We start from the raw sequence: 23,515 nt of genomic DNA on the forward strand, positions 1-23,515 counted from the left end.
GTGAGTGGGCTAGTGCGCCCCCACGGGATCGGAGAGTCCAAGCACGGACCCCCATTGTCGCGGCTGCAGGCCTCCACCTTGCTGCACAGGCCTCTGACCGTCCACCGGGTGGTGCAGTGACTCCGGCTGTGTGGGTGCCCCCCCCCCCCACCCAATACCCCCCACCGACTGTCTGCCTCCCCATCACCTCCCACCCCCCCCGGTCGGCACCAGCCAGCGGGCAGCATGCGGCCCTCCCAAGGACAACGTCCCACAGTTGCCGAAGGGGCTGCGGAGTGTACCCCCACCATAGCTGGGCCATACAGCGGTGCCCCTGGCAGCAGGGACGGGTGCCAAGGCCCTGGGCCCCCGCAGTGCCCGGCTCCGACGCTAACATCTGGGGATACGCACCACGCTAACATCTGGGGGTACGCACCACGCTAACATCTGGGGATACGCACCACGCTAACATCTGGGGATACGCACCATGCTAACATCTGGGGATACGCACCACGCTAACATGTGGGGGTACGCACCACGCTAACATGTGGGGGTACGCACCACGCTAACATCTGGGGATACGCACCATGCTAACATCTGGGGGTACACACCACGCTAACATCTGAGGGGACGCTCCATGCTAACATCTGGGAGAACGCACCTTGCTAATATCTGGGGGTACGCACCATGCTAACATCTGGGGGTATGCACCATGCTAACATTTGGGGGTTCGCACCATGCTAACATCTGGGGGTACACACCGTGCTAACATCTGGCGATATGCACCATGCTAACATCTGGGGGTACACACCATGCTAACATCTGGGGGGTATGCACCATGCTAACATCTGGGGAAATGCACCATGCCAACATCTTGGGGTACACACCATGCTAACATCTGGGGTTCACACCATGTTAACATCTGGGGGCGTGCACCATGCTAACATCTGGGGTACGCACCATGCTAACATCTGGAGGTACGTACCATGCTAACATCTGGGGGTACACACAATGCTAACAACTAGGGGTACACACCACGCAAACATCTGGGGGTACACACCGTGCTAACATCTGGAGGTACGCACCATGCTAACATCTGGGGAACACACCATGCTAACATCTGGGGGTATGCACCATGCTAACGTCTGGGGGTACACACCATGCCAACATCTGGGGAAATTCACCATGCTAACATCTGGGGGTACGCACCACGCTAACATCTGGGGAAATGCACCATGCTATCATCTGGGGAGACACACCATGCTTACATTTGGGGGTTCGCACCATGCTAACATCTGGGGGTTCGCACCATGCTAACATCTGGGGGTATGCACCATGCTAACATCTGGGGTACGCACCATGCTAACATCTGGAGGTACGTACCATGTTAGCATCTGGGGGTACACACCATGCCAACATCTGGGGAAATTCACCATGCTAACATCTGGGGGTACGCACCACGCTAACATCTGGGGAAATGCACCATGCTATCATCTGGGGAGACACACCATGCTTACATTTGGGGGTTCGCACCATGCTAACATCTGGGGTTCGCACCATGCTAACATCTGGGGGTATGCACCATGCTAACATCTGGGGTACGCACCATGCTAACATCTGGAGGTACGTACCATGTTAGCATCTGGGGGCATGCACCATGCTAACATCTGGGGTACGCACCATGCTAACATCTGGAGGTGCATGGTCAGACCAGGTATTGCAGGTACCACGCTGTCGAGGGTCACGGAGAAAGTTCTTGTGTTGTTTATTTTCTTCATGGTGCTGCAATCAGACGATCGGGTGGCCTGGTCGTCCTTCTGGAACGTCTGAGTTTCGGCGGCGATCCTGGTGAGGGCCCCGGCGGTTGTGACTCCGGGAACGTGGTGTCTTCCTCCCAGGCAGTTTCGTCACCCCTAGGCGGCGTTGTAGGGGCGAAAAATGGGCAGGGGGAGGGGTGCCGGTAGGGGGCGTCGGTGCCTGTTTGGCTCTGGGTAGGGGTTCCGGCGGCAGTACTGACCCTCCGGTCAGGTGCTGCGGGGGGGGGGGGGGGGGGGGGGGGTAGTGGCGCGGGCGAGCGTGGTGCTCCGGCGGGCGCCAGGTCCCGAAGGGAGACTGTATCTTGGCGGCCGTCGGGGAACGCTACGTTGGCGTACCGGGGGTTGGCATGCAGCAGGTGGACCCTCTCGACCAACGGGTCCGACTTGTGCGCCCTCGCATGTTTCCGCAGCAGGACGGGTCCGGGTGTCGCTAGACAGGTGGGGAGCGAGGTCCCCGAGGAGGACTTCCTGGGGAAAACAAGGGGACGTTCGTGAGGTGTCGGGTTTGTGGTAGTACAGAGCAGCGACCGGATGGAGTGAAGGGCCACTGGGAGGACTCCTTGCCAACGGGATTCCTGGACCGAAGGGCCAGCGGGACCGTCTTCCAGACCGTTCCGTTCTCCCTCTCTACCTGCCCGTTTCCCCGGGGGTTGTAGCTGGTCGTCCTGCTCGAGGCGATGCCTTTGCTAAGCAGGAACTGACGCAGCTCGTCGCTCATAAAGGAGGACCCCCTATCACTGTGTATGTAAGCGGGGTACCTGAACAGTGCAAAGATGCTATGGAGGGCCTTGATGACGGTGGTTGTGGTCATGTCGGGGCAGGGGATGGCGAACGGGAACCGGGAGTACTCGTCAATCACGTTCAGGAAGTACGTGTTGCGGTCGGTGGAGGGGAGGGGGCCTTTGAAGTCCATGCTGAGGCGTTCAAAGGGACGGGAAGCCTTTATCAGATGCGCCCTCTCTGGCTGGTAGAAGTGCGGTTTGCACTCCACGCAGATTTGGCAGTCGCTGGTGACTGTCCTGACCTCCTCGATGGAGTAGGGCAGGTTTCGGGACTTAACAAAATGGAAGAACCGGGTGACTCCCAGGTGGCAGAGGTCCTTGTGGAGGGCTCGGAGGCGGCCTACTTGTGCGGTGGCACATGTGCCGCGGGACAGGGCATCAGGAGGCTCGTTCAGCTTCCCCGGACGGTACAAGATCTCGTAATTGTAGGTGGAGAGTTCGATCCTCCACCGCAAGATCTTGTCGTTCTTAATCTTGCCCCGCTGTGCATTGTCGAACATGAAGGCAACCGACCGTTGGTCGGTGAGGAGAGTGAATCTCCTGCCGGCCAGGTAATGCCTCCAGTGCCGCACAGCTTCTACTATGGCTTGGGCTTCCTTTTCCACTGAGGAGTGGCGGATTTCTGAGGCGTGGAGGGTCCGGGAGAAGAAGGCCACGGGCCTGCCCGCTTGGTTGAGGGTGGCCGCCAGAGCTACGTCGGACGCATCGCTCTCGACCTGGAAGGGGAGGGACTCGTCGATGGCGCGCATCGTGGCTTTTGCAATGTCCGCTTTGATGCGGCAGAAGGCCTGGCGGGCCTCCGTCGACAGGGGGAAGGTTGTGGATTGGATCAGGGGTCGAGCCTTGTTGGTGTAATTAGGGGCCCGTTGTGCATAGTCGCTGAAGAACCCGAGGCAGCGCTTTAGGGCCTTGGGGCAGTGAGGGAGGGGGAACTCCATGAGGGGACGCATGCGCTCAGGTCGGGGCCTATGGCTCCATATCGCACTGTGTAGCCTAGGATAGCTAGATGGTCGGTGCTAAACACGCACTTCTCCTTATTGTCGGTCAGATTGAAGAGGGCGATCTGGAGAAATTTACGGAGGTTGGTGTTGTGACACCGAAGGGAACCCTTAAAAAGTGGTAGAGCCGCCCACCTGCTTCGAAGGCAGTGTACTGGCGGTCGCTATTACGGAGGGGTAGCTGGCGGTAGGCAGACTTGAGATCCACTGTGGAGAAGACCTTGTATTGCGTGATCCTGTTTACCAGATCGGCAATACGGGGGAGAGGGTACGCGTCCAGCTGCGTAAACCTGTTGATGGTCTGGCTATAGTCGATGACCATCCTATGTTTCTCCCCAGTCTTTACCACCACGACTTGAGCTCTCCAGGGGCTGTTGCTCGCTTCGATGACCCCTTCCTTCAGCAGCCTTTGGACCTCGGACCTGATGAAGGTCCGGTCCTGGGCGCTGTACCGTCTGCTCCTGGTGGCGACGGGTTTGCAATCCGGGGTGAGGTTCGCAAACAGGGAAGGCGGGTCGACCTTAAGGGTCGCGAGGCCGCAAACCGTAAGGGGGGGGGGTATAGGGCCGCCAAATTTAAAGGTCAGGCTTTGGAGGTGGCACTGGAAGTCCAGTCCCAGAAGGGTGGCTGCGCAGAGCTGCGGCAGCGCGTATAGGCGTAAATCGCGGAATTCCCTGCCTTGGACGGTGAGGTTCGCGAGGCAGAACCCTTTATCTGCACCGCGTGTGACCCGGAGGCCAGGGAGATCCTTTGTTGGGTGGGATAGGTGACCAGAGAACAGCGCCTTACCGTGTCGGGGTGGACGAAGCTCTCCGTGCTCCCGGAGTCGATGAGGCACGACGTCACGTGGCCGTTGATGGCGATCGTAGTGGTGGCCTTCGCTAGCGTCCGGGGCCGACTCTGGTCCAGGGTAACGGAGGCCAGCTGCAGCAAGGAGTTTTGGTCGGGCAGCGCGTAGTCAGCCGTGCTGGGGGCTTGAACATAGAAAATACAGCACAGAACAGGCCCTTCGGCCCACGATGTTGTGCCGAACCTTTGTCCTAGATTAATCATAGATTATCATTGAATTTACAGTGCAGAAGGAGGCCATTTGGCCCTTTGAGTCTGAACCGGCTCTTGGAAAGAGCCCCCTACCCAAACTCAACACCTCCACCCAACACCAAGGGCAATTTTGGACACGAAGGGCAATTTATCCTGGCCAATCCACCTACCCTGCACATCTTTGGACTGTGGGAGGAAACCGGAGCACCCGGAGGAAACCCACGCAGACACGGGGAGGACGTGCAGACTCCACACAGACAGTGACCCAAGCCGGAATCGAACCTGGGACCCTTGAGCTGTGAAGCAATTGTGCTATCCACAATGCTACCGTGCTGCCCTTAAGAACAAATAAATCTACACTATATCATTTTCCCGTAATCCATGTACCTATCCAATAGCTGCTTGAAGGTCCCTAATGTTTCCGATTCAACTACTTCCACAGGCAGTGCATTCCATGCCCCCACTACTCTCTGGGTAAAGAACCTACCTCTGATATCCCTCCTATATCTTCCACCTTTCACCTTAAATTTATGTCCCCTTTTAATGGTTTGTTCCACCCGGGGAAAAAGTCTCTGACTGTCTACTCTATCTATTCCCCTGATCATCTTATAAACCTCTATCAAGTCGCCCCTCATCCTTCTCCGTTCTAATGTGAAAAGGCCTAGCACCCTCAACCTTTCCTCGTAAGACCTACTCTCCATTCCAGGCAACATCCTGGTAAATCTTCTTTGCACCTTTTCCAAAGCTTCCACATCCTTTCTAAAATGAGGCGACCAGAACTGTACACAGTACTCCAAATGTGGCCTTACCAAAGTTTTGTACAGCTGCATCATCACCTCACGGCTCTTAAATTCAATCCCTCTGTTAATGAACGCGAGCACACCATAGGCCTTCTTCACAGCTCTATCCACTTGAGTGGCAACTTTCAAAGATGTATGAACATAGACCCCAAGATCTCTCTGCTCCTCCACATTGCCAAGAACTCTACCGTTAACCCTGTATTCCGCATTCATATTTGTCCTTCCAAAATGGACAACCTCACACTTTTCAGGGTTAAACTCCATCTGCCACTTCTCAGCCCAGCTCTGCATCCTATCTATTTCTCTTTGCAGCCAACAACAGCCCTCCTCACTATCCACAACTCCACCAATCTTCGTATCGTCTGCAAATTTACTGACCCACCCTTCAACTCCCTCATCCAAGTCATTAATGAAAATCACAAACAGCAGAGGACCCAGAACTGATCCCTGCGGTATGCCACTGGTAACTGGGATCCAGGCTGAATATTTGCCATCCACCACCACTCTCTGACTTCCATCGGTTAGCCAGTTCGTTATCCAACTGGCCAAATTTCCCACTATCCCATGCCTCCTTACTTTCTGCAGAAGCCTACCATGGGGAACTTTATCAAATGCCTTACTAAAATCCATGTACACTACATCCACTGCTTTACCTTCATCCACATGCTTGGTCACCTCCTCAAAGAATTCAATAAGATTTGTAAGGCAAGACCTACCCCTCAAGATGGCGTCGGCCATGGATCGCACATGGAGTCCGGGGACTCCGAAGATGGCGGCGGCAAGGGACAAAATGGCGGCGCCCACTCCTCCAGCGTGGTTGCCGGGGGGCAAAATGGCCGTGGCTGCGGGTCGCACGCTGCCTGGAGGGACAAAGGCTGCGGTGCGCGTTGGGCCGGCGGGGCTGGGAAAAAGGACTGCGGTGGGCCTTGAACAGCAGGGACCTGGAAACACAGCTGTGGGTAATGGCTGGATACCGCGGCCACAGCGCGCGCTAGGCAGGCTGCGGCATAGTGGCCATTCTTGCCGCACCCTTTGCAGGTGACGGTGCGGGCCGGGCAGCGCGCGCGCGGGTGATTCGCCTGGCCGCAGAAGCAGCAGCGTTGGCCGGTGGCGGTAGCGGGGCGCCTTGCCGCGCAGGCCTGCGGAGTTAGCGGGTAAGTCTGGGGCGCTGCCGCGGCGGGGTGACACGCAGCCCAGGGGGGCGCGGTGCGTGCGGGGGCGTACGCAAGGGCGTTTTTGTACGCCACGTCCATGGACCCTGCCAGGGCCCGGGCCTCGGGGAGGTCCAGTGTGTCTATTTCGAGGAGCCTTCGGCGGATGTCGGGGGAAACCATACCTGCCACGAAAGCGTCTCGGATTAATAGTTCCGTGTGCTCGTTCCCCGTCATCGCTGGGCAGCCGCAGTTTTGGCCCAGCACTATCAGTGCCCGGTAGAAGTCTTCGAGTGTCTCATCTGGGCTCTGCCGTCTCGTTGCCAGCAGGTGACGGGCGTAGACCTGGTTCAGTGGACGAATGTAATGTCCTTCCAGCAGTTCCATGGCTTTATCATAGTTCGCCGCCCCTTCGATCAGGGGGTAGATCGCTGGGCTGACCCGCGAGCGTAGGAGGTGTATCTTCTGCCTTTCCGTGGGGGTGTCGGCAGCCGGGTCGAGGTAGCTCTGGAAGCACGCCAGCCAATGCTTAGAAATCGCGGTGGGGTTTTCTGCGTGAGGGCTGAGCTGAAGGCACGCCAGCTTGATGCGGAGACCCATCCTTCAAAAGTACTTATCTGATTAAATTGATGCACAATCAATACTCTCGAGACCACGAGGAGTCATATCGATTCAGCTTCAATCAGATAGAACTGTACCCAGCAGCGATGTTACAGAAGTGAAGGCTGCTGGGACGGCATCGGTTCTTATACCCTGCCTCTCAGGGCGGGGCTATGTACATTATCCAATGGTAGACCCCGCGGCCTAGCCAATGGTCATTCACCTCTCAGGTACTGCAATACCTGGTATTACCACATTGTGCTGACTGGCAGCATCATAACGAACGGGCGCTAATCCACCGAGAGAGAGAGAGAGACAACCTTCTACATTCTGCCAACTTTGCAAGAACCGAACAGGTTTGTGCACAACCCGGGAAGTATTACTGGGAAGGTCCCGGGAAGTATTACTGGGAAGGTCTGGGGAAGTATTACTGGGAAGGTCCCGGGAAGTATTACTGGGAAGGTCTGGGGAAGTATTACAGGGAAGGTCCCGGGAAGTATTACTGGGAAGGTCCCGGGAAGTATTACTGGGAAGGTCTGGGGAAGTATTACTGGGAAAGTCCCGGGAAGTATTACTGGGAAGGTCCCGGGAAGTATTACTGGGAAGGTCTGGGGAAGTATTACAGGGAAGGTCCCGGGAAGTATTACAGGGAAGGACGCCCGGGAAGTATTACTGGGAAGGACCCGGGAAGTATTACTGGGAAGGTCCCGGGAAGTATTACTGGGAAGGTCTGGGAAAGTATTACTGGGAAGGTCCCGGGAAGTATTACTGGGAAGGTCTGGGGAAGTATTACTGGTACGGTCTGGGAAAGTATTACTGGGAAGGTCCCGGGAAGTATTACTGGGAAGGTCCCGGGAAGTATTACTGGTACGGTCCTGGGAAGTATTACAGGGAAGGTCCCGGGAAGTACTACTGGGAAGGTCCCGGGAAGTATTACTGGGAAGGTCCCGGGAAGTATTACTGGTACGGTCCTGGGAAGTATTACAGGGAAGGTCCCGGGAAGTATTACTGGGAAGGTCCCGGGAAGAATTACTGGGAAGGTCCCGGGAAGAATTACTGGGAAGGACCCGGGAAGTATTACTGGGAAGGTCCCGGGAAGTATTACTGGTACGGTCTGGGAAAGTATTACTGGGAAGGTCCCGGGAAGTATTACAGGGAAGGTCCCGGGAAGTATTACAGGGAAGGTCCTGGGAAGTATTACAGGGAAGGCCCTGGGAAGTATTACTGGGCAGGTCCCGGGATGTATTGCTGGGAAGGTCCCGGGAAGTATTACTGGGAAGGCCCCGGGAAGTATTACTGGGAAGGTCCCGGGAAGTATTACTGGTACGGTCCTGGGAAGATAGACAGAAGTTTTTTAGTCAATGTTAAATGGATTTTCGTGCTTTCCCTATTTGATGAATAAAGTTGTGACTGTTTCATGTCCGACGTGTGAGGTTTCTTGTTGGTTTCAATGGGACAGATTTCCTGGGCAAACGTCATTCAGCATCGTATCGAGTGTGTGACTGCGGGCGTTTTGCCACCGTCTACATTGGCGTCCCTGGGTCATGTCCAATTCGAAATGGTCACAAGGCCCCGGACCCCAAATCCATCAACCTCACCTCGTGCTCTTGAATATTCAGCCGGAACGTTGAACCCGGGTTCGATTCCCCGCTGGGTCACTGTCTGTGTGGAGTCTGCGCATCCTCCCCGTGTCTGCGTGGGTTTCCTCCGGGTGCTCCGGTTTCCTCCCACAGTCCAAAGATGTGCAGGTTAGGTGGATTGGCCAGGATAAATTGCCCTTCGTGTCCACAGGTTAGGTGGGTTTCCGGGGAAGGGGGCTTGGGCCGAGGTAGGGGCTCTTTCAGAGGGTCAGTGCAGACTCAATGGGCCGAGTGTCCTCCATCTGAACAATAGGGATTCTATGTCTGCTCTATTAACAGGCAGCCCATTGACAGGGTTTTCCTGGGGAGTAAATTAAACAATGTCTTGGAACCTTTGTCTGTATTTTGCTTTTCTAAAGGCTGGGATTGGATTCTCACTGTTAAAAACAGAGGTTGATGCATCGTAACAGGCGGTGTCACCAAACCCTCAGAGATGGGGAGGAGGTGGCACAGTGGCATTGTCACTGGACGGGTAATCCAGAGACCCAGGGGAAAGCTCTGGGTTCCCCGGATCGAATCCCACTCTGGCACATGGTGAAATTGGAATTAACTTTAAAAATCTGGAAGTTAAAGTCTAATAATGACCATAAAACCATTGTCGATTATCGTAAAACCCCATCTGGTTCACTAATGCAGGGGCTGTTTAGCACAGGGCTAGATCGCTGTCTTTGAAAGCAGACCAAGGCAGGCCAGCAGCATGGTTCAATTCCTGTAACAGCCTCCCTGAACAGGCGCCGGAATGTGGCGACTAGGGGCTTTTCACAGTAACTTCATTTGAAGCCTACCTGTGACAATAAGCGATTTTCATTTCATTTCATTTTCATAATTTCCTTCAGGGAAGGAAATCTACCGCCCTTACCTGGTCTGGCCTACACGTAACTCCAGACCCAGACAGCAATGCGGTTTCCTCTCAGCAAACCACTCAGTTCCAGGGCAATTAGGGTCGGGCAACAAATGCCGGCCCCGCCCAGCAACACCCACATCCCAAGAATGAATAAAAAAAGATTGGAGCTGGAGTAGATCAATCAGCCCCTCCAAGCTGCTCCATCGTTCCATTAGATCATGTCTGATCAAACTGTGGCCTTAACTCCACTTTGCTGCCTGTCCCCATAACCCTCGACTTCCTTTCCCACCAGAAACCTGTCTAACTCAGGCAGGGGGGTCAATGCTGAGTGTGTGAACTGGAATCAATAGTGAAATTTATCTGCCCCGAGCGGTTCACATTTCCTGTCTAACTCAGGCAGTGGGGTCGATGCTGAGTGTGTGAACTGGAATCAATAGTGAAATATCTGCCCCGAGCGGTTCACATTTCCTGTCTAACTCAGGCAGGGGGATCAATGCTGAGTGTGTGAACTGGAATCAATAGTGAAATATCTACCCCGGGCGGTTCACATTTCCTGTCTAACTCAGGCAGGGGGGGTCAATGCTGAGTGTGTGAACTGGAATCAAGAGTGAAATATCTGCCCCGGGCGGTTCACATTTCCTGTGTAACTCAGGCAGGGGGGTCAATGCTGAGTGTGTGAACTGGAATCAATAGTGAAATATCTGCCCCGGGCGGTTCACATTTCCTGCCTAACTCAGGCAGGGGGATCAATGCTGAGTGTGTGAACTGGAATCAACAGTGAAATATCTGCCCCGGGCGGTTCACATTTCCTGTCTAACTCAGGCAGGGGGGTCAATGCTGAGTGTGTGAACTGGAATCAATAGTGAAATATCTGCCCCGGGCGGTTCACATTTCCTGTCTAACTCAGGCAGGGGGATCAATGCTGAGTGTGTGAACTGGAATCAATAGTGAAATATCTGCCCCGGGCGGTTCACATTTCCTGTCTAACTCAGGCAGGGGGGTCAATGCTGAGTGTGTGAACTGGAATCAATAGTGAAATATCTGTCCCGGGCGGTTCACATTTACTGTCTAACTCAGGCAGGGGGGTCAATGCTGAGTGTGTGAACTGGAATCAATAGTGAAATATCTGCCCCGGGCGGTTCACATTTCCTGCCTAACTCAGGCAGGGGGGTCAATGCTGAGTGTGTGAACTGGAATCAATAGTGAAATATCTGCCCCGGGCGGTTCACATTTCCTGTCTAACTCAGGCAGGGGGATCAATGCTGAGTGTGTGAACTGGAATCAATAGTGAAATATCTGCCCCGGGCGGTTCACATTTCCAGTCTAACTGAGGCAGGGGGATCGATGCTGAGTGTCTGAACTGGAATCAATAGTGAAATATCTGCCCCGGGCGGTTCACATTTCCTGTCTAACTCAGGCAGGGGGGTCAATGCTGAGTGTGTGAACTGGAATCAATAGTGAAATATCTGCCCCGGGCGGTTCACATTTCCTGCCTAACTCAGGCAGGGGGGTCAATGCTGAGTGTGTGAACTGGAATCAATAGTGAAATATCTGCCCCGGGCGGTTCACATTTCCTGTCTAACTCAGGCAGGGGGATCAATGCTGAGTGTGTGAACTGGAATCAATAGTGAAATATCTGCCCCGGGCGGTTCACATTTCCAGTCTAACTGAGGCAGGGGGATCGATGCTGAGTGTCTGAACTGGAATCAATAGTGAAATATCTGCCCCGGGCGGTTCACATTTCCTGTCTAACTCAGGCAGGGGGGTCAATGCTGAGTGTGTGAACTGGAATCAATAGTGAAATATCTGTCCCGGGCGTTTCACATTTCCTGTCTAACTCAGGCAGGGGGATCAATGCTGAGTGTGTGAACTGGAATCAATAGTGAAATATCTGTCCCGGGCGGTTCACATTTCCTGTCTAACTCAGGCAGGGGGGTCAATGCTGAGTGTGTGAACTGGAATCAATAGTGAAATATCTGCCCCGGGCGGTTCACATTTCCTGTCTAACTCAGGCAGGGGGGTCAATGCTGAGTGTGTGAACTGGAATCAATAGTGAAATATCTGCCCCGGGCGGTTCACATTTCCTGTCTATCTCAGGCAGGGGGGTCAATGCTGAGTGTGTGAACTGGAATCAATAGTGAAATATCTGTCCCGGGCGGTTCACATTTCCTGTCTAACTCAGGCAGGGGGGTCAATGCTGAGTGTGTGAACTGGAATCAATAGTGAAATATCTGCCCCGGGCGGTTCACATTTCCTGTCTAACTCAGGCAGGGGGGTCAATGCTGAGTGTGTGAACTGGAATCAATAGTGAAATATCTGCCCCGGGCGGTTCACATTTCCTGTCTAACTCAGGCAGTGGGGTCAATGCTGAGTGTGTGAACTGGAATCAATAGTGAAATATCTGCCCCGGGCGGTTCACATTTCCTGTCTAACTCAGGCAGGGGCATCAATGCTGAGTGTGTGAACTGGAATCAATAGTGAAATATCTGCCCCGGGCGGTTCACATTTCCTGTCTAACTCAGGAAGGGGGGTCAATGCTGAGTGTGTGAACTGGAATCAATAGTGAAATATCTGCCCCGGGCGGTTCACATTCCCTGTCTAACTCAGGCAGGGGGATCAATGCTGAGTGTGTGAACTGGAATCAATAGTGAAATATCTGCCCCGGGCTGTTCACATTTCCTGTCTAACTCAGGCAGGTGGGTCAATGCTGAGTGTGTGAACTGGAATCGATAGTGAAATATCTGCCCCGGGCGGTTCACATTTCCTGTCTAACTCAGGCAGGGGGATCAATGATGAGTGTGTGAACTGGAATCAATAGTGAAATATCTGCCCCGGGCGGTTCACATTTCCTGTCTAACTCAGGCAGGGGGGTCAATGCTGAGTGTGTGAACTGGAATCAATAGTGAAATATCTGCCCCGGGCGGTTCACATTTCCTGTCTCACTCAGGCAGGGGGGTCAATGCTGAGTGTGTGAACTGGAATCAATAGTGAAATATCTGCCCCGGGCGGTTCACATTTCCTGTCTAACTCAGGCAGGGGGGTCAATGCTGAGTGTGTGAACTGGAATCAATAGTGAAATATCTGCCCCGGGCGGTTCACATTTCCTGTCTAACTCAGGCAGGGGGGTCAATGCTGAGTGTGTGAACTGGAATCAATAGTGAAATATCTGCCCCGGGCGGTTCACATTTCCTGTCTAACTCAGGCAGGGGGTCAATGCTGAGTGTGTGGACTGGAATCAATTGTGAAATATCTGCCCCGGGCGGTTCACATTTCCCGTCTAACTCAGGCAGGGGGATCAATGCTGAGTGTGTGAACTGGAATCAATAGTGAAATATCTGCCCCGGGCGGTTCACATTTCCTGTCTAACTCAGGCAGGGGGGTCAATGCTGAGTGTGTGAACTGGAATCAATAGTGAAATATCTGCCCCGGGCGGTTCACATTTCCTGTCTAACTCAGGCAGGGGGGTCAATGCTGAGTGTGTGAACTGGAATCAATAGTGAAATATCTGCCCCGGGCGGTTCACATTTCCTGTCTAACTCAGGCAGGGGGGTCAATGCTGAGTGTGTGAACTGGAATCAATAGTGAAATATCTGCCCCGGGCGGTTCACATTTCCTGTCGAACTCAGGCAGGGGGGTCAATGCTGAGTGTGTGAACTGGAATCAATAGTGAAATATCTGCCCCGGGCGGCTCACATTTCCTGTCTAACTCAGGCAGTGGGGTCAATGCTGAGTGTGTGAATTGGAATCAATAGTGAAATATCTGCCCCGGGCGGTTCACATTCCCTGTCTAACTCAGGCAGGGGGGTCAATGCTGAGTGTGTGAACTGGAATCAATAGTGAAATATCTGCCCCGGGCGGTTCACATTTCCTGTCTAACTCAGGCAGGGGGGTCAATGCTGAGTGTGTGAACTGGAATCAATAGTGAAATATCTGCCCCGGGCGGTTCACATTTCCTGTCTAACTCAGGCATGGGGATCAATGCTGAGTGTGTGAACTGGAATCAATAGTGAAATATCTGCCCCGGGCTGTTCACATTTCCTGTCTAACTCAGGCAGGGGGATCGATGCTGAGTGTGTGAACTGGAATCAATAGTGAAATATCTGCCCCGGGCGGTTCACATTTCCTGTCTAACTCAGGCAGGGGGGTCAATGCTGAGTGTGTGAACTGGAATCAATAGTGAAATATCTGCCCCGGGCGGTTCACGTTTCCTGTCTCACTCAGGCAGGGGGGTCAATGCTGAGTGTGTGAACTGGAATCAATAGTGAAATATCTGCCCCGGGCGGTTCACATTTCCTGTCTAACTCAGGCAGGGGGGTCAATGCTGAGTGTGTGAACTGGAATCAATAGTGAAATATCTGCCCCGGGCGGTTCACATTTCCTGTCTAACTCAGGCAGGGGGGGTCAATGCTGAGTGTGTGAACTGAAATCAATAGTGAAATATCTGCCCCGGGCGGTTCACATTTCCTGTCTAACTCAGGCAGGGGGGTCGATGCTGAGTGTGTGAACTGGAATCAATAGTGAAATATCTGCCCCGGGGGGTTCACATTTCCTGTCTAACTCAGGCAGGGGGGTCAATGCTGAGTGTGTGAACTGGAATCAATAGTGAAATATCTGCCCCGGGCGGTTCACATTTCCTGTCTAACTCAGGCAGGGGGGTCAATGCTGAGTGTGTGAACTGGAATCAATAGTGAAATATCTGCCCCGGGCGGTTCACATTTCCTGTCTAACTCAGGCAGGGGGGTCAATGCTGAGTGTATGAACTGGAATCAATAGTGAAATATCTTCCCCGGGCGGTTCACATTTCCTGTCTAACTCAGGCAGGGGGGTCGATGCTGAGTGTGTGAACTGGAATCAATAGTGAAATATCTGCCCCGGGCGGTTCACATTTCCTGTCTAACTCAGGCAGGGGGGATCAATGCTGAGTGTGTGAACTGGAATCAATAGTGAAATATCTGCCCCGGGCGGTTCACATTTCCTGTCTAACTCAGGCAGGGGGGTCAATGCTGAGTGTGTGAACTGGAATCAATAGTGAAATATCTGCCCCGGGCGGTTCACATTTCCTGTCTAACTCAGGCAGGGGGATCAATGATGAGTGTGTGAACTGGAATCAATAGTGAAATATCTGCCCCGGGCGGTTCACATTTCCTGTCTAACTCAGGCAGGGGGGTCAATGCTGAGTGTGTGAACTGGAATCAATAGTGAAATATCTGCCCCGGGCGGTTCACATTTCCTGTCTCACTCAGGCAGGGGGATCAATGCTGAGTGTGTGAACTGGAATCAATAGTGAAATATCTGCCCCGGGCGGTTCACATTTCCTGTCTAACTCAGGCAGGGGGGTCAATGCTGAGTGTGTGAACTGGAATCAATAGTGAAATATCTGCCCCGGGCGGTTCACATTTCCTGTCTAACTCAGGCAGGGGGGTCAATGCTGAGTGTGTGAACTGGAATCAATAGTGAAATATCTGCCCCGGGCGGTTCACATTTCCTGTCTAACTCAGGCAGGGGGGTCAATGCTGAGTGTGTGAACTGGAATCAATAGTGAAATATCTGCCCCGGGCGGTTCACATTTCCTGTCTAACTCAGGCAGGGGGTCAATGCTGAGTGTGTGGACTGGAATCAATTGTGAAATATCTGCCCCGGGCGGTTCACATTTCCCGTCTAACTCAGGCAGGGGGATCAATGCTGAGTGTGTGAACTGGAATCAATAGTGAAATATCTGCCCCGGGCGGTTCACATTTCCTGTCTAACTCAGGCAGGGGGGTCAATGCTGAGTGTGTGAACTGGAATCAATAGTGAAATATCTGCCCCGGGCGGTTCACATTTCCTGTCTAACTCAGGCAGGGGGGTCAATGCTGAGTGTGTGAACTGGAATCAATAGTGAAATATCTGCCCCGGGCGGTTCACATTTCCTGTCTAACTCAGGCAGGGGGGTCAATGCTGAGTGTGTGAACTGGAATCAATAGTGAAATATCTGCCCCGGGCGGTTCACATTTCCTGTCGAACTCAGGCAGGGGGGTCAATGCTGAGTGTGTGAACTGGAATCAATAGTGAAATATCTGCCCCGGGCGGCTCACATTTCCTGTCTAACTCAGGCAGTGGGGTCAATGCTGAGTGTGTGAACTGGAATCAATAGTGAAATATCTGCCCCGGGCGGTTCACATTCCCTGTCTAACTCAGGCAGGGGGGTCAATGTTGAGTGTGTGAACTGGAATCAATAGTGAAATATCTGCCCCGGGCGGTTCACATTTCCTGTCTAACTCAGGCAGGGGGGTCAATGCTGAGTGTGTGAACTGGAATCAATAGTGAAATATCTGCCCCGGGCGGTTCACATTTCCTGTCTAACTCAGGCATGGGGATCAATGCTGAGTGTGTGAACTGGAATCAATAGTGAAATATCTGCCCCGGGCTGTTCACATTTCCTGTCTAACTCAGGCAGGGGGATCGATGCTGAGTGTGTGAACTGGAATCAATAGTGAAATATCTGCCCCGGGCGGTTCACATTTCCTGTCTAACTCAGGCAGGGGGGTCAATGCTGAGTGTGTGAACTGGAATCAATAGTGAAATATCTGCCCCGGGCGGTTCACGTTTCCTGTCTCACTCAGGCAGGGGGGTCAATGCTGAGTGTGTGAACTGGAATCAATAGTGAAATATCTGCCCCGGGCGGTTCACATTTCCTGTCTAACTCAGGCAGGGGGGTCAATGCTGAGTGTGTGAACTGGAATCAATAGTGAAATATCTGCCCGGGCGGTTCACATTTCCTGTCTAACTCAGGCAGGGGGATCGATGCTGAGTGTGTGAACTGGAATCAATAGTGAAATATCTGCCCCGGGCGGTTCACATTTCCTGTCTAACTCAGGCAGGGGGGTCAATGCTGAGTGTGTGAACTGGAATCAATAGTGAAATATCTGCCCCGGGCGGTTCACATTTCTTGTCTAACTCAGGCAGGGAGGGTCAATGCTGAGTTTGTGAACTGGAATCAATAGTGTAATATCTGCCCCGGGCGGTTCACATTTCCTATCTAACTCAGGCAGGGGGGTCAATGCTGAGTGTGTGAACTGGAATCAATAGTGAAATATCTGCCCCGGGCGGTTCACATTTCCTGTCTAACTCAGGCAGGGGGGTCAATGCTGAGTGTGTGAACTGGAATCAATAGTGAAATATCTGCCCCGGGCGGTTCACATTTCCTGTCTAACTCAGGCAGGGGGTCAATGCTGAGTGTGTGGACTGGAATCAATTGTGAAATATCTGCCCCGGGCGGTTCACATTTCCCGTCTAACTCAGGCAGGGGGATCAATGCTGAGTGTGTGAACTGGAATCAATAGTGAAATATCTGCCCCGGGCGGTTCACATTTCCTGTCTAACTCAGGCAGGGGGGTCAATGCTGAGTGTGTGAACTGGAATCAATAGTGAAATATCTGCCCCGGGCGGTTCACATTTCCTGTCTAACTCAGGCAGGGGGGCCAATGCTGAGTGTGTGAACTGGAATCAATAGTGAAATATCTGCCCCGGGCGGTTCACATTTCCTGTCTAACTCAGGCAGGGGGGTCAATGCTGAGTGTGTGAACTGGAATCAATAGTGAAATATCTGCCCCGGGCGGTTCACATTTCCTGTCGAACTCAGGCAGGGGGGTCAATGCTGAGTGTGTGAACTGGAATCAATAGTGAAATATCTGCCCCGGGCGGCTCACATTTCCTGTCTAACTCAGGCAGTGGGGTCAATGCTGAGTGTGTGAACTGGAATCAATAGTGAAATATCTGCCCCGGGCGGTTCACATTCCCTGTCTAACTCAGGCAGGGGGGTCAATGCTGAGTGTGTGAACTGGAATCAATAGTGAAATATCTGCCCCGGGCGGTTCACATTTCCTGTCTAACTCAGGCAGGGGGGTCAATGCTGAGTGTGTGAACTGGAATCAATAGTGAAATATCTGCCCCGGGCGGTTCACATTTCCTGTCTAACTCAGGCATGGGGATCAATGCTGAGTGTGTGAACTGGAATCAATAGTGAAATATCTGCCCCGGGCTGTTCACATTTCCTGTCTAACTCAGGCAGGGGGATCGATGCTGAGTGTGTGAACTGGAATCAATAGTGAAATATCTGCCCCGGGCGGTTCACATTTCCTGTCTAACTCAGGCAGGGGGGTCAATGCTGAGTGTGTGAACTGGAATCAATAGTGAAATATCTGCCCCGGGCGGTTCACGTTTCCTGTCTCACTCAGGCAGGGGGGTCAATGCTGAGTGTGTGAACTGGAATCAATAGTGAAATATCTGCCCCGGGCGGTTCACATTTCCTGTCTAACTCAGGCAGGGGGGTCAATGCTGAGTGTGTGAACTGGAATCAATAGTGAAATATCTGCCCGGGCGGTTCACATTTCCTGTCTAACTCAGGCAGGGGGATCGATGCTGAGTGTGTGAACTGGAATCAATAGTGAAATATCTGCCCCGGGCGGTTCACATTTCCTGTCTAACTCAGGCAGGGGGGTCAAAGCTGAGTGTGTGAACTGGAATCAATAGTGAAATATCTGCCCCGGGCGGTTCACATTTCTTGTCTAACTCAGGCAGGGAGGGTCAATGCTGAGTTTGTGAACTGGAATCAATAGTGTAATATCTGCCCCGGGCGGTTCACATTTCCTATCTAACTCAGGCAGGGGGGTCAATGCTGAGTGTGTGAACTGGAATCAATAGTGAAATATCTGCCCCGGGCGGTTCACATTTCCTGTCTAACTCAGGCAGGGGGGTCAATGCTGAGTGTGTGAACTGGAATCAAGAGTGAAATATCTGCCCCGGGCGGTTCACATTTCCTGTCTAACTCAGGCAGGGGGGTCAATGCTGAGTGTGTGAACTGGAATCAATAGTGAAATATCTGCCCCGGGCGGTTCACATTTCCTGTCTAACTCAGGCAGGGGGGTCAATGCTGAGTGTGTGAACTGGAATCAATAGTGAAATATCTGCCCCGGGCGGTTCACATTTCCTGTCTCACTCAGGCAGGGGGGTCAATGCTGAGTGTGTGAACTGGAATCAATAGTGAAATATCTGCCCCGGGCGGTTCACATTTCCTGTCTAACTCAGGCAGGGGGGTCAATGCTGAGTGTGTGAACTGGAATCAATAGTGAAATATCTGCCCCGGGCGGTTCACATTTCCTGTCTAACTCAGGCAGGGGGTCAATGCTGAGTGTGTGGACTGGAATCAATTGTGAAATATCTGCCCCGGGCGGTTCACATTTCCCGTCTAACTCAGGCAGGGGGATCAATGCTGAGTGTGTGAACTGGAATCAATAGTGAAATATCTGCCCCGGGCGGTTCACATTTCCTGTCTAACTCAGGCAGGGGGGTCAATGCTGAGTGTGTGAACTGGAATCAATAGTGAAATATCTGCCCCGGGCGGTTCACATTTCCTGTCTAACTCAGGCAGGGGGGTCAATGCTGAGTGTGTGAACTGGAATCAATAGTGAAATATCTGCCCCGGGCGGTTCACATTTCCTGTCTAACTCAGGCAGGGGGGTCAATGCTGAGTGTGTGAACTGGAATCAATAGTGAAATATCTGCCCCGGGCGGTTCACATTTCCTGTCGAACTCAGGCAGGGGGGTCAATGCTGAGTGTGTGAACTGGAATCAATAGTGAAATATCTGCCCCGGGCGGCTCACATTTCCTGTCTAACTCAGGCAGTGGGGTCAATGCTGAGTGTGTGAACTGGAATCAATAGTGAAATATCTGCCCCGGGCGGTTCACATTCCCTGTCTAACTCAGGCAGGGGGGTCAATGTTGAGTGTGTGAACTGGAATCAATAGTGAAATATCTGCCCCGGGCGGTTCACATTTCCTGTCTAACTCAGGCAGGGGGGTCAATGCTGAGTGTGTGAACTGGAATCAATAGTGAAATATCTGCCCCGGGCGGTTCACATTTCCTGTCTAACTCAGGCATGGGGATCAATGCTGAGTGTGTGAACTGGAATCAATAGTGAAATATCTGCCCCGGGCTGTTCACATTTCCTGTCTAACTCAGGCAGGGGGATCGATGCTGAGTGTGTGAACTGGAATCAATAGTGAAATATCTGCCCCGGGCGGTTCACATTTCCTGTCTAACTCAGGCAGGGGGGTCAATGCTGAGTGTGTGAACTGGAATCAATAGTGAAATATCTGCCCCGGGCGGTTCACGTTTCCTGTCTCACTCAGGCAGGGGGGTCAATGCTGAGTGTGTGAACTGGAATCAATAGTGAAATATCTGCCCCGGGCGGTTCACATTTCCTGTCTAACTCAGGCAGGGGGGTCAATGCTGAGTGTGTGAACTGGAATCAATAGTGAAATATCTGCCCGGGCGGTTCACATTTCCTGTCTAACTCAGGCAGGGGGATCGATGCTGAGTGTGTGAACTGGAATCAATAGTGAAATATCTGCCCCGGGCGGTTCACATTTCCTGTCTAACTCAGGCAGGGGGGTCAATGCTGAGTGTGTGAACTGGAATCAATAGTGAAATATCTGCCCCGGGCGGTTCACATTTCTTGTCTAACTCAGGCAGGGAGGGTCAATGCTGAGTTTGTGAACTGGAATCAATAGTGTAATATCTGCCCCGGGCGGTTCACATTTCCTATCTAACTCAGGCAGGGGGGTCAATGCTGAGTGTGTGAACTGGAATCAATAGTGAAATATCTGCCCCGGGCGGTTCACATTTCCTGTCGAACTCAGGCAGGGGGGTCAATGCTGAGTGTGTGAACTGGAATCAATAGTGAAATATCTGCCCCGGGCGGTTCACATTTCCTGTCTAACTCAGGCAGGGGGTCAATGCTGAGTGTGTGGACTGGAATCAATTGTGAAATATCTGCCCCGGGCGGTTCACATTTCCCGTCTAACTCAGGCAGGGGGATCAATGCTGAGTGTGTGAACTGGAATCAATAGTGAAATATCTGCCCCGGGCGGTTCACATTTCCTGTCTAACTCAGGCAGGGGGGTCAATGCTGAGTGTGTGAACTGGAATCAATAGTGAAATATCTGCCCCGGGCGGTTCACATTTCCTGTCTAACTCAGGCAGGGGGGTCAATGCTGAGTGTGTGAACTGGAATCAATAGTGAAATATCTGCCCCGGGCGGTTCACATTTCCTGTCTAACTCAGGCAGGGGCGTCAATGCTGAGTGTGTGAACTGGAATCAATAGTGAAATATCTGCCCCGGGCGGTTCACATTTCCTGTCGAACTCAGGCAGGGGGGTCAATGCTGAGTGTGTGAACTGGAATCAATAGTGAAATATCTGCCCCGGGCGGCTCACATTTCCTGTCTAACTCAGGCAGTGGGGTCAATGCTGAGTGTGTGAACTGGAATCAATAGTGAAATATCTGCCCCGGGCGGTTCACATTCCCTGTCTAACTCAGGCAGGGGGGTCAATGCTGAGTGTGTGAACTGGAATCAATAGTGAAATATCTGCCCCGGGCGGTTCACATTTCCTGTCTAACTCAGGCAGGGGGGTCAATGCTGAGTGTGTGAACTGGAATCAATAGTGAAATATCTGCCCCGGGCGGTTCACATTTCCTGTCTAACTCAGGCATGGGGATCAATGCTGAGTGTGTGAACTGGAATCAATAGTGAAATATCTGCCCCGGGCTGTTCACATTTCCTGTCTAACTCAGGCAGGGGGGTCAATGCTGAGTGTGTGAACTGGAATCAATAGTGAAATATCTGCCCCGGGCGGTTCACATTTCCTGTCTAACTCAGGCAGGGGGTCAATGCTGAGTGTGTGGACTGGAATCAATTGTGAAATATCTGCCCCGGGCGGTTCACATTTCCCGTCTAACTCAGGCAGGGGGATCAATGCTGAGTGTGTGAACTGGAATCAATAGTGAAATATCTGCCCCGGGCGGTTCACATTTCCTGTCTAACTCAGGCAGGGGGGTCAATGCTGAGTGTGTGAACTGGAATCAATAGTGAAATATCTGCCCCGGGCGGTTCACATTTCCTGTCTAACTCAGGCAGGGGGGTCAATGCTGAGTGTGTGAACTGGAATCAATAGTGAAATATCTGCCCCGGGCGGTTCACATTTCCTGTCTAACTCAGGCAGGGGGGTCAATGCTGAGTGTGTGAACTGGAATCAATAGTGAAATATCTGCCCCGGGCGGTTCACATTTCCTGTCGAACTCAGGCAGGGGGGTCAATGCTGAGTGTGTGAACTGGAATCAATAGTGAAATATCTGCCCCGGGCGGCTCACATTTCCTGTCTAACTCAGGCAGTGGGGTCAATGCTGAGTGTGTGAACTGGAATCAATAGTGAAATATCTGCCCCGGGCGGTTCACATTCCCTGTCTAACTCAGGCAGGGGGGTCAATGTTGAGTGTGTGAACTGGAATCAATAGTGAAATATCTGCCCCGGGCGGTTCACATTTCCTGTCTAACTCAGGCAGGGGGGTCAATGCTGAGTGTGTGAACTGGAATCAATAGTGAAATATCTGCCCCGGGCGGTTCACATTTCCTGTCTAACTCAGGCATGGGGATCAATGCTGAGTGTGTGAACTGGAATCAATAGTGAAATATCTGCCCCGGGCTGTTCACATTTCCTGTCTAACTCAGGCAGGGGGATCGATGCTGAGTGTGTGAACTGGAATCAATAGTGAAATATCTGCCCCGGGCGGTTCACATTTCCTGTCTAACTCAGGCAGGGGGGTCAATGCTGAGTGTGTGAACTGGAATCAATAGTGAAATATCTGCCCCGGGCGGTTCACGTTTCCTGTCTCACTCAGGCAGGGGGGTCAATGCTGAGTGTGTGAACTGGAATCAATAGTGAAATATCTGCCCCGGGCGGTTCACATTTCCTGTCTAACTCAGGCAGGGGGGTCAATGCTGAGTGTGTGAACTGGAATCAATAGTGAAATATCTGCCCGGGCGGTTCACATTTCCTGTCTAACTCAGGCAGGGGGATCGATGCTGAGTGTGTGAACTGGAATCAATAGTGAAATATCTGCCCCGGGCGGTTCACATTTCCTGTCTAACTCAGGCAGGGGGGTCAATGCTGAGTGTGTGAACTGGAATCAATAGTGAAATATCTGCCCCGGGCGGTTCACATTTCTTGTCTAACTCAGGCAGGGAGGGTCAATGCTGAGTTTGTGAACTGGAATCAATAGTGTAATATCTGCCCCGGGCGGTTCACATTTCCTATCTAACTCAGGCAGGGGGGTCAATGCTGAGTGTGTGAACTGGAATCAATAGTGAAATATCTGCCCCGGGCGGTTCACATTTCCTGTCGAACTCAGGCAGGGGGGTCAATGCTGAGTGTGTGAACTGGAATCAATAGTGAAATATCTGCCCCGGGCGGTTCACATTTCCTGTCTAACTCAGGCAGGGGGTCAATGCTGAGTGTGTGGACTGGAATCAATTGTGAAATATCTGCCCCGGGCGGTTCACATTTCCCGTCTAACTCAGGCAGGGGGATCAATGCTGAGTGTGTGAACTGGAATCAATAGTGAAATATCTGCCCCGGGCGGTTCACATTTCCTGTCTAACTCAGGCAGGGGGGTCAATGCTGAGTGTGTGAACTGGAATCAATAGTGAAATATCTGCCCCGGGCGGTTCACATTTCCTGTCTAACTCAGGCAGGGGGGTCAATGCTGAGTGTGTGAACTGGAATCAATAGTGAAATATCTGCCCCGGGCGGTTCACATTTCCTGTCTAACTCAGGCAGGGGCGTCAATGCTGAGTGTGTGAACTGGAATCAATAGTGAAATATCTGCCCCGGGCGGTTCACATTTCCTGTCGAACTCAGGCAGGGGGGTCAATGCTGAGTGTGTGAACTGGAATCAATAGTGAAATATCTGCCCCGGGCGGCTCACATTTCCTGTCTAACTCAGGCAGTGGGGTCAATGCTGAGTGTGTGAACTGGAATCAATAG

Source organism: Scyliorhinus torazame, chromosome 4, assembly GCF_047496885.1.
Source record: "Scyliorhinus torazame isolate Kashiwa2021f chromosome 4, sScyTor2.1, whole genome shotgun sequence".
Taxonomy (NCBI): domain Eukaryota; kingdom Metazoa; phylum Chordata; class Chondrichthyes; order Carcharhiniformes; family Scyliorhinidae; genus Scyliorhinus; species Scyliorhinus torazame.